The following is a 12,497-nucleotide window of genomic DNA, read 5'->3' as shown; positions in this document are numbered from 1 at the left end:
ACCCGCCTGGACACCTTCCTGTGTAACCTCATCTGGGTGTTCCTGCTCCATGGGGGGATTGCACTGGATGAGCTTTCCAAGGCCCTTCCAACCCCTGACATTCTGGGATTCTGTGAGTCAGCACTGGCTTTTTGGGGTGGAGAGGGACCCTGGAAAAAACCATCTGCCTCTCTTGAACGGGTTTGTAACACTGAACATTCCACAGGGCTCCTGCCACTGGGCTACTTGGAGCAGCAACAATAATTTTCCCTCAGTTTCTTTTATTCAGAAAATTTCTAGCAAGCTACCATTTAGTATTTATCTAAACATTAAGAAGGTTTGTCAAGACCCCACTCTCCCAGTCTGGGTTTCACCAAGAAGCACAACACCCACTGCAGTGTTCAGGGTTTAGGTTTTTTCTTTTTTCATGTTTTTTTTTTCCCTTTTCATTACATTCCTACCAAAAAAAGCATGACACACTGTTGCTAACTAGAGAAGAAGAATAAATCAAGGGTATTTATCAGTATTGGGGAGAGAAGATCAGTTTGCATGCCTAATAGAAAAATTCTATTTTTGCCCAGTGCCGTGGAGTTCTACCAACAGCACACAGCGCTTCTCAAGTGCCAGCCAAAATAATTGCTTCTCCCCTCTGGGGGGGGAAATTCCATTAAATAATGAATATTCAATGGAATGATTAATGACGCACTAATCCTTTAGCTAAAATCTCTGCTTCTTAAAATACAGTGAACACTAGCTGCCAGTTACAAAGAAGAATTAAACGTACCAAAATAACTTGCTTTCCAGAAGTTATTCTGATCACTTTGGACGTCTATGATGGGAGTAGAACACCATGACGCATTGCGGGCAGACTCTGTGTGTTCTGGTAGGTGTAAACCAGGCAGAAAACTTGGTTTCTTGCTACTAACTGGAGCTGCTGCCAGCGTGGTGTGTTCTTCAGGGGACGCGGCAAAGCTCTGAGCACCCACACTGCCAGCTTTGGAAACACCAGCCTAAGCAAGTAGATGTTGAGGTCTTCTTAGATCAATTGGCTTGAACTGCATTAATCTCACTGTCTTTGAATCCCTGTATGAAAACCATGATCTGCAAGACAGGGGGAAAAACGCAATAAACAAACAGAACAACAAACCACGAGGGTTCAATTGGAAGCCATGAGCTGTTTCCTCAAAATCTTACAGTTCTGGCTGGAGTGTTGCCAGTGCAATTCAGTTTCTTCTTTGTTTTCAGGCTTGAGGTGGCACCCAGGAGTTACCTGTCCTTCATTTTTTCTCTCAGGCTTTTGAGATTTCCCAGTTATTCAGTTTTAATTGTGTTTCTTTGCCACCTCTGAGAAACTCCTCCCTCATCGGGTCAGGTGAATTCAAGGCTCAATATCACGCGTGGGCTCTTTGTTCCTCACTGGGGTGTTTTTCTCCGTGCAGGAAGCTGTTCCGTGACGTCCAAACAGCTTCTGCAGCCCCACGCTGTTCCAGAACACACAGCGGTGCCCACATCACAATGGTCACCGACACGTCACAGTTCTCCGGACCTTCAGTTTATTGCTCATGTGAAGCCCAATCTTGTGAAATGACTAAGCACCTGCAAAAATAATATTTTTTGCAGAATCTAATATTAAAAAGTTGATGGCACATTGTCTGCTCTCTCTGGCTTCATTTTTGACAGTAATTCAGGCAAGTGTTTAATGTCGCGGCATGAATTCTTTATCTCCAGCCTTTAGTTTTTCTTCCACTACTCAACAACTAATGCACGAAAGTAACTTTCTTCAGTTTTATCTTCAAAGTTTGGGAACATATTTAGTTCTACATCACAATGACTCTATTCAGATTCTCATGCCTTTTTACGCTCAGGCTGCGAGCAGGCACAGCACATCACTGACATATCAGGCAAAAGTTGCAAAAAAACAAGCAACTTATTGTACTTTTAGCTTATGAAATTGCTTTATGGTTCCTCTAAAGGATATTAAAAAGACATCTCTGCAATGGTTATCAATAAGTATCTTTCACGAGCAGCATTTCTAAAGCTTCTAGAACGGCTTCAACTCTTGACTGAGTTCAGAAGAGAAAGAACTGAGAGAAAAAGCAAACTCAGAGCTTAGAGCTCAACTACTCTTCAGTGTTGCTGCTTTGAACTTTAGTAGTCAGCTTGATGATCAGAATCTAATTCTTAGATCATTTTCCTTCCAACCAAAATAATCTCTTCCATTCTACTCTGTTCTTATTAAAGCTGGTTAGAAAAGTTTCAGCTTGTCAAAAAATTGAAAAACTGAAATCTTGACAAACGATTGAAAAATTAAGAAAACATGTTTTAAATATTGACTTTTGGTGCGACTAGAAAAAAAATTCCCACTTATTTCTTTTTATTACAAAAGGCACCCAAACAGCTCATATCATTTCAGCACCTCATTATCACCTAGACCTTCCGAACATCTCATTTGAGCCAGGGAACACTGTTATCATGTTACGTGCAAACGAAAAGATACCGAAAGACCTTTGCAAAAGTGGGTTTTAAATTCCCAGGGAAGTCAAGAGCTGACAGAGCCGAGCGGCCCAGCATCAAACCAAGAGCCTTTAGCACAAGAGCTCAGTTAACCACTGCTCTCTGAAGTTCAGGGCCACCCCACCGAGCTGACGGCCCCTTCATCAGCACTGCCGTACGTCTGCGCCAGCAGAAAGCAGAGAAATCCCCAAAGATCCCCAGCACCAATTTGCAACCTGTCCCTGTTCCAATTAACGTTGGGGCCGCCTTTCTTGTGACTGTCACAAGGGCAGATCCCATAGTGCAAAGAAAACCTAGACAAGAAGTCAATTTGCTTAAATATAATAAATCCTTTCAGGGTTTAGTTTTGTCTCTAAATGCCTGATCTTGCTTCCTGGAGCAATCTGGCCTCTCTTACCACAGAAGAGATCCTGGACATGGAGTATTCCTGCTCTGCTGCTTGGTAAGCCTGGTTCTGAGGACTTTGTAGATGCTACAGCTCATACTCCAGAATAATTTCTTCTCCTCTGCCTTATACCAAGTAGTCAGGTTCAGGTCAAGCCTCAAAGCCTCTTCTGAACCCATGGGCTCCTCTGGGTGCAATTCACAGCTCATCCCAACAAGCGATTCGGGGTCACGGAGACTGAAGATCCAGCGTTCAAGGCTTGGTCGTGGTGCAGCCACAGGTGTCAATGGAAAACTGACACGTGCATTTTTCTTTCCTTGAGAGCTCTTGAAGTACTGCAGTGCTATCTTAAATACAAGAAAACAAAACTACTGTGAATTACAAGCCAGTGTGTACAAATACTTGCTGCTTTATGTCTTTTCATTTTTTTTTTTAGACAATCGAGATATTTCTTACACCGGATTTGTGCTTAACCTATGTTACAGACATACTAGGGCAGTTTTTCTGCTGTGATTCTGAATGGTGGGCTGACCATCTGGAAATAATACACTATTTTAACCTTAAAAATCTAAACCCCCCGATAAAAACGTACCACAGATTGCAGCGACTGCTTAATGAAAGCCAGTTTGTGTACTGCACCACACTAATTCAATATTATTGATAGCAATAAAGTTTTTTTACAGAGCTTAAAATAGGCTTCTCATGAAAATTTGAAGAGGTCTGCATCCCAGCAAAAAAGAAATACTTCAAAGCACTTCTTAACATTTAGAAACACAAGTAGGTCAGAAAACAGACAGCTGTATGTTTACACATTGAAGTAAGGAATTGAATTTCCCTGTTGGGTGGCCTTTTGTTGTATTATGGGGAAATCTGTGTATTGACTGTTTTACCAGCTCCCAAAACATACCAAGTGCATATCTCAGTGGTACCTCATAGCTAAATATAATACAAGGTGCTGTGTATCCTTGTGGAGTTAAACAAAAGGTGTGGAGGGAAAAAACCCACCAAACTGGATTTTACTCCAGCTTTGCTTTTGATTTGTTGGGTGTCCCTGGGCTGAGCTGAGTTTTGAGGGCAGTCAGACACCCAGCTGAGGGCTACAGCTTTACAAGAGCTTCATTCTGCACGTAAATCTCAATGCACTGAGCTGCTCCGAACAGCTGGAGCCTGTGTGGGAAGGGAGATGTTGAGCAGATCTCTCCTCTCGCACACACACTCGCGTTCTCTGCTGCCACCTTCATATCTTTAAGCAGTCCTAAAAAGCACATTGAAATCCTCAGCAATGCTGCTGAAATATTCCCTGTCACCAGCTGTAGGTGGTTCGTTTGGGAGGTGGGGTCCACAAAACCAACAAGCCCAGTGTGGAGGCCCCTGAAAGCAACAATTTTGAGACTGAAGCCTCTCTTTCATTTCAAATATTCTCAGCTGGGAAGTCATTCACGTCAAAACTCTACTCCTACCTCTTGTTTAATGGCTGGGTGAAGCTGCTGTAGGAGATTTGGGACAATACAAGCCAAAGTTCAGGATGTATTGTGCTTTCTCCTCAGGGTTATACATAGAGCAAGGACACGGGAAGAGGATGAGCAGCTTCAGCCAGGTCAGCTCTGCTCACAACACGCACTGGACGGCGGAGCTGCAAAGGAAAGCACAACCCAAGGCTAAGTAAGACCTATAACTTGCTCTATCCAATGAAATCAGCTGTGATTCTGTCCCCGGTTATAAAAGCAGGAATCAAGGAACCCTCCCTGTCCCCAAGCACAGCCCAGTGCTGTCCCGGGGGGCACCACTCCAGCCACTGCCACACGCAAATGTCTCCACAGGCAGCTCCAGCCTGATAAAAGTTGCGAATCTCAATACCTCACAAGTACAAACCGTCTGTTTTCATATGGTCTAAGTAGTTATTGAGTTACCCTGAAGGGATTGTTCTTAGCTTTGAAGATTGCTGCTTTCATTTCAGAAGAACAGCCAGAAAGATTTTCTGTTTTCTTTCCAACAATAGCATTTGTTGTGGGTGACAGATATGACATCTTTAAGGAAGCAGAGAGAGAATTATGTGCTAGACCTTGCCTCTGAAATGCAACCCCTGAAGGAACATACATCCACATCTAGGGCCCAAGATCCTACAGAGAAGAGTATTTTTTAATGGAAAAAAGCTGCGCTGAGCCCATCAATTCTCTCTCCTTTGGTCTGTCGCATCGCAGCACCTGGGTGTTTCCCCTGTTCTCCACACAGAAGAGAAAGAAAGCATTAAGAGATGGATTCACTCAAGCTGCAACCACAGTTTGCAACTGTGCAATGAAAGGAGGGTGACCCCAGAATCTCCTGCCTTTTCCCCGTCCTGTCGGAACCTCCTGCTTGAGGACGGGCAGGAGCAATGTCCTGCTCCACACTGCCTCAAAAAATCACGTTAACTGAACAATCAGTGATGGTGAATCAAGCAGACACCGTTATCTCAGTGCTGTTGCCACCAAGCGCATGCTCAGGGCTTGTCAGTAATTTTGGCTCGAGGACGAGTTAAGGCCGTTCTTGGCGTTGGTTCTATTAAGATCTATACGCCTCCAGCAAACCAGTTCCGCAGTGTTTCAAGCTTCCAGCGCACGGCACGTCCTGCAGTCATTCCTCCTCACTCCCAGCACCACCGCACTTCAAACACCAGAAAACATCACACACAGACACTGCAGTGCTTTGTTTTCTGCTCTCCTTAACTGCTTCTTTAGCATTTTAAAACACGACGCGCTCATGAAAGCTTGTAAAATTTCTCGTAAAGTTTACTGTGCCACAGGATTATAGAATTTATCTTGGAACTATGGATAAACAGCTAATCTTGGATCTGTCACCAGAAAGCACTAATATATTTCAAAAAGCTATTAGCCCTTAAACCAAAAGCAACACAGAATTTGATTTGGGGCAACAGGCTATAAAACACTGAAATTGTTTGGCAACTCTGCACTGAGAGCAGGTGGAAGAAGCTGTAAGAGCTCTGGCATTTGTTTTATTCTGCTATTTAAGGCATATTTTACATAGTTTCCAAAATGTGAGCATGAAAACTAACATTAAGTAAGGACACTTGAAAAAACTGTTGAACAATTGATTTACCACACATCTTTAGGAAGCGGAACAGCATTTGTTATGTTACACAAGAAGGCAGGGGAAGGCAGTAAATATTACATATAAAAAATAATAAGCAATAAATAGCCTTTGCATTTTTTTTTATGGCACCATATCCTTAAGGAGCTTTAGAGCCATCAGCACTGACCATAACCTCCAGATGAGCAATATCCATTTTGTGGATGGGAACACTAAAGAGCACCTATTAATCCTAAACTCCCTGGGTATTTTTGCAGGGCTTTGCACCAGGAACAGCCAGGCCAGCGTGGGATGGCAGGACAGGAAAGAAACAGTGTTTGAGGAATATAAGGGGGAAATCAAATTTGAGAATCTCATGTGTAAAGCTGAAGCCTAAATGTGTTTCATAACTTCTTTTCCTGGCCTTTGTGAGTCCCCAGTCTTGTTCTTACCTCTTGCCAGTGGCTGCAGGTCATGAAATGGAAAAGAGCAGGAAGGTGAATTTTCTGGTCAAGATGACATGAAGAGACCGGACGAATGCTTCAGGTGAGGGGTGCAGGAGTTACCTTTGCACAAGGTAGAGGCACTCTGGTTAAATATTCAGAGTGAGGTCATGATTAAACGACTCAAAACCTTGGAGAAATGGAAAACACAAGCATGATGCAAGGCGAGCCCTGGCTTGTGGCCGTGTGCTCAAATCTGCTGTTAGAGAGAACAGAAACGGCTGATGAAACCGGCTGCGACGCCGCTCCAGTGTGGGTTTATTTGCGGCCCAGACAGGGCATTTCTATTTTCTGCACAGAGTGATTACTGCAGAAAGGCTAATACCCAGGGGAAAAATATTTTTGATATTTCTCTGGGAAATAACCTGCTATATGCAATAATTTCTTCCCCACACCCCAAAAGATGCACTAACCTCAAAGCTTTTTAAGGAGGAGAGGGCCAGAATCATCGACAAAGAGCGTTGCTGCTCTTGTGCTCCTGCACCAGCAAGTGTTGGACCTACAACTTATCGGCGCAGCGGTGTAACTCTGATCTTTACATGAGGCTTTGGGTCATCTTGAATGGGAAAACTACACAGATAGGTTCTTCTGACTGTACAAAATTGCATCAAGTGAAAACTGAGCAGGGCACTTCAGAATTAAGTATATGAAAAACAAATAACAAAACCAAAACACACACAAAGCCAAAAATAAAAACCCAAACAACAACAAACCACCAAAAAAAAAACAAAACAGAAAAGCTACTCTCTCAGTTTAGCTACTAAGCTGCCTGTAGTTCACTACAGATGAAGCAGGAATCACAGACAGGATCACAAGAAACTACTCAATAGGTTAAATTCAATAGGCTAAGTAGTGCACCGAGCACACCAGCTATCACTTCTCGGGATTAACAGAGAGCAAGGTGCCACATACAAATTGCAGTCTGGCTACAGCACCTCTCAAGATAATTGAAATTAAGGACTTCAGGCCTCAAGCTCACCAGTTACAGAGCACAGCTGGAAAGCCTGGTCTCCAGAGCCCTGCAGGCACCAAATGGCCTTTGGAGTCAGATGTACACAGCAAAAAAATGACTTTATTGAGAGTCCTGATGCGTAAGCACACCTGGGCCCAAGCACATGGACAGTGCCGTTGAAGCTGGTGACTCCGCTCATTTAGAGAAAATGTACCACACCAGTAAGTGCTGGCAAAACTGGGATCCCAAGTGCTGGGGTTTGGAATAACGCATCTGACTGGTAAAGGCAGAGGAGAAACGTTACTCAGACTGAGCAATTCAGTGAATAAGAAAACACCATTTCCTAGATTTAATTCTTGTGTTTGTGAATTGCTGGCAAAGATATAATTTGTGTGGATAGTCTCGGCAGTGCAATAGGAACCTGAAGGTACAGGTTATAGCTTGTTAATAATTCATTTGCAAATGGCCAGGATGATACCTGTGTATAACCCAAAGCCATTTAAGCCCCAGATTTAAGACCTCCCTACAGTAGCTCGCTCAACTGAATCACACGAGTACCCAGTATGTACAGGTCTGGGTTTGAATTGTCTTGCTCTTGATCTAGTTCCATTCTGGCTCATGAGATCACTTGTGATTAACAGCTACAAGGTCACAACATTAATGTGGACTACAATTCAATCAGGGAAGAAAATAAATTTTGACATACTACATGTAAGAGTTAATGTTAACTAAGTTAATGTTTAAAAAATGGTTATTCAAATGAACTCTAATAACTTGATAGAGCTGCTTATAGAAATGACAATTCTCTAGCTCATATGAACTGATCATACTGAAGCTATTCATGGCTATTATCTATCAATTATCCATGAACCTTTGACAATTAGACTTGGTGTTAAAAACCACTCATCATGCAAAGCAGTTTTCTGTAAAATATCTGAATAAGCACATCAACTGACCACTCAAAGAAAACAGTTTCTATACCTATAGCATGGGTGGTCCTACACAGAAATCACCACAAAAAGGCTAAAATATTTCTGTGCGTAGTTGATTCTGCTGCTGAACAAGAGTGTGCCTGAATCTCTGTTTTTGATGCAGAGAGTCTGGAAAGGATCTGTGTTTAAACTCCACCTGGGGTGGGATAATGAATGGTCTTTCAGCTGCATTAGCAAGGAGGAAGGCTTGTAGGCAAAGCTTTCGGCTTTTCTTGTAGGTGTAGCTTATAATTACCGGAGACTATGCTGAGGCAAATAAGCCTCTTTATGTGGTATTTTATTTCTCTGGAAAAAAAAAAAAAAGAGTTTTTGCTGCTCCTTTAAAGAGCTGCCAGCACCTGGAACAACTTTATGTATATATTTATGTGTATATGTAAGTATTCTGTTTAGAAAGAATGTCTTGGTCATGTTTTCCATCTGCATCACCAAGGGCACTTTCACAAGAGCAAGAGCCTTATCAGGGATCTCATGTGCTACCACTGCTTATTCCCCTACCTGGAACTGAACCCCCAGCAGACGGATCTTTTTCATTTCCCCAGCAAACAAACAATGATATCAGCTTGCCTGGGGGAGAAGAGTTAAATTTCAAGGGAAGGTAAGAACACCTAAGCAAAGACAAACAAAAGAAAGATTTCATAAGGTGTCATTAATAAATGACAGGTCAACCTGTCAGATATTTTCCCATATGGTCCTTAAATGAAAATCTTGCTGGGCTCTGCAATTGCTGGTATATAGCTGGGGATCAAGGCACCTTCAAAAGGAATACTGGAGGCTAAGAAATGTAACATCACTCACCTTCAATATAAGCCACGGCTATAAAACGCAACGCTTTTATGGCATATTAGATATAAGGCACTTAGGTACACCGTGAAAGCCATAGTTCTCCACCCATTATCTGGATTTTTGTTATGGACTATTATTTGACATCTTTATTTATACTAGGTAGCGCTTTACCTAGTAAAGCCCATTTACATCCCTGGAACTGATCACAAAGTAACTTTTAACAGGTTATGGATAAGGGCAGCAAAGCCTGGTCTTCTGTAAGGATAATAGATGCAACGCACCTCTAACGCATCCGTTACAATTACAGTGGTTTACAACTTGGCAGCTTTAACCCTCTTCCAAATCTTGGATCCGCATGACCCGGTGATTATTAAAGAGCTGCCGCACTTGTCAGCGAGCAAGAGGTTTGTGTTTCATACCTGAGGGTCCAACGCTGCTGCAGCAGCCAGAGGGTTCACATGCTGACTCCAACACCAGGTGGTATCTGTTACCTACCAGTGTTTACAGCACATCTCCAACCTAGACCCATAGAGGTCACAGGAGAAACTTCCACCAATGCAGGGAAGACCAACAGCAATCCCTATAATTCCACATTTCATGCCCATGCTCAGAGACCCACCCGCACTGAGATGTTTTCACAATCCTGTCAGAAAGTTCAGCGTATATTGACATGATCCAAAGTGACACGTATGTGATCATGGGTTTGGGTTTTGCTTTTTTAAAAATCTGAAACAAAGGGTCAAGGCCAATCCAGCTTTGAGTGGACAACAATCAGAATAACCAGCAAATCCCAGATCCCTGCCATGCTGCAAAGGGCACAGCCCCGATCTAAATAGGAAGATGCACGAGAGCAGTAACATCACAGCTCTTGAGAGCGAACAGAAACTGATACCAATAGGAAAGGAAGATTTTAATACCTCCTTGCCCACCCCTACTTAGGTAAATCCTTACCTGTTAATGTCTAAGCCCATCAGAAGCAGACCTGGGTGGTCATTTATGAAGAGCCTGCGACCGCAATGTCTTCGTTTTGTTCAGAGAAGAAAGCGTGAGGCAGGAGCTACACCTGAGGCAATCAGCCCGTACCCGCGTCCTGGGAGGAACCTCACAGATCAGCACAAATCCCTAAAAGAGCAGCATAATTCAGACATTATCAAGTACTTGTCTTTGATCTGCACAGTTCATGTATGTATTTGTCTCGTGCATATTAACTTGTCCAGTGTGGCTCAATATTTTCTTCTTAATTTGTTGCTTTGCCTGCCTGGTTCTCTCTGTGGCTTACATACTCAGAGAATGCTCAAGTCCAAACCAGTGATGCCACTGAACAGCCAACATTGCTGAGCTACCCCTGTAGCCCCAGGTAAACCCCATTTTTCATCATCACTTCAACAGCTTCCTACTGCTACAGAGCACTTCACAGCACAGGGAACAGCCTCCTGGCTCATCAGGTTGAACTACCTATTAAATTCTCTCATATCGGCACTCTTAGTAAAGGATCATGCCTGTAACATTAATTAATCTGACAGACTAAAGTGGGGCTTCTTGGACATCAAATCTTCATTTCTTAACAATGTGCTGAGGTCTCCCAAGCATCATGTAGTGAGAGTAGCAGAGTCCAGCCCCAAGATTCTTCATCCAGACCCTCCTCCTCCCCAAAAGGCTCTGTCCCCACATGAAACCCAAGAGATTTTACTTGTTTCAGTTGCAGACACTCCACAGGGACAAAGCAATGATTTGAATAACCAAATCCCAAAGCTTTTTCTGTGTGTTTTTGCTTGTTTGTTCTTTAATTGCCAAGCCCTTTATTATATATACAGTGCTACTAACTGACAGGCTCAGGGAATTACTGGGAAAAGGAAAACAAATATATAAGAAAACAAGATACTTTACAGAGATAATAAATTAGGGTAAAAAATACTCAGATTGCACAAAAGCACTTTCCAGGAAAGTTATACTGTATTATTTATGACTTCTACAACATGAGGCAGAGAAAGATTCTCTCTCTCTCCTCCCCAGATCTACATTTCCTGATGAATATCACAAACCCAAACCATCAAAATATGTCTGCAAGGAGAGTCTGGGCTTTTTACCTGGGCGTGCTGGAGTGGCAGAAAACAGCAGAGTCCCTTGTAGTGCAGTGACCTCAAGTGTTGAAGCTTTTTACCCAGGTGGGGACATGGCCAGGAGGGCTGGGGACAAACAGCAGCACGGTGGGACACGGTGCAGCAGCATCGGCAGAGCTTGCAGTTGATGTACTGGATGCAGACGACAGCCTGGATTAGCTTGGCAGCCACCGCGTGTATGAATTTCTGCAATATTGTTCCTGCATGCAACTGGAAAAAAAAGGCAATAAAGGCCAAAACCACCAACCCTATGTCAATGCTGCGGCAGGGACCTTTTTAGGTGCCAGTGATGGCATCAAAATACATGCCATATGTTCATTAAATTTATTGTTTCTGCTGAATCACTCACATGTTTGCCCCACAGTTTCTCATAGATTCACACAGCCTCATCGTTTCATGTATCAACAGTGAGATTTTGCATCAGTTCTTGAAAATTAGTGCAAATCATGGGATTCTTTTCCCCTCACACTTCAGAGGAAAAAAATGAGATGAACAAGGGAAACTAATAAAGCAGCGCCAGAAGTAACTCAGCAGTGACCTACTGCTTGGTGAGAGGGAAGCAGAAACGCAGGGGATGAGGTCCCCAAGACCACTGTCCAGGTGACATCTCATGCACCAACAGGCCAACCTGCCCCTGAGTTTCAGGGACAGTGCTGCAGAAGGCTCGTGTTGCACTGTCATTTGAAAGAAAACTCAAGCATCAGATAATTTGAGCCAACTCATGGCACTCACAGTGCTGCATGTTTATCCTTTTCCGAGTAAAACAAAACTGTGGAATCTGTTTCTCCGAGTCAAACATCTCGTGACAAATATGAAGCCACGCTAAAATATCTGGCAGCTTCCCTCTCCTCCAACTGAGCATAAGAATAAAATCATCTGGGACAGTCGAGCTCAGAGCTAAAGCAAAAGGAGATGTGCAATTATCCAGGCTAGTTTGAGGCTACAGAGCGGTGGTTATGTTCCTATTTCTCCCCTCTTGAGGACTGTTAGACTGTGACTAACATACTCCAGAAAATATAGCATGAAGTTTACACTGGAAATATGTTTTGTTTTGGTTTCTACTAACATTAACTACCATTAGAATTTTACCACTCTCTCTAGCTGTAGCCCTGCAACAATTAAATCATACACATTCACTTTTGTGACATCTAAGCCTTCAATATCAAAGCAAGAGTCTTTTAGAACATAAAACAGCATTTCAGA

At 43.0% G+C, this 12,497-nt stretch overlaps 1 protein-coding gene across 1 annotated transcript in view; it reads right to left on the bottom strand.

The window, feature by feature from the left end:
- GALNT17 (polypeptide N-acetylgalactosaminyltransferase 17) overlaps positions 1–4,506 on the bottom strand; it is a 215,109-nt gene extending 210,603 nt beyond the window's left edge. Inside the window, exons 1-3 of the mRNA XM_065037207.1 lie at positions 4,339–4,506; positions 2,891–3,225; positions 764–1,080 (exon numbers count right to left, since the gene is read on the bottom strand). The gene's annotated coding sequence lies outside the window, so the exon portion shown is untranslated. The remainder of the gene's footprint in view (positions 1–763; positions 1,081–2,890; positions 3,226–4,338) is intronic.
- Between the last annotated feature and the right edge of the window lie 7,991 nt (positions 4,507–12,497).

This window comes from Columba livia, chromosome 20, assembly GCF_036013475.1.
Source record: "Columba livia isolate bColLiv1 breed racing homer chromosome 20, bColLiv1.pat.W.v2, whole genome shotgun sequence".
NCBI lineage: Eukaryota > Metazoa > Chordata > Aves > Columbiformes > Columbidae > Columba > Columba livia.
The sequence above is the reverse complement of the archived record's forward strand: the minus strand, read 5'-3'. Positions and strand labels throughout refer to the sequence as shown.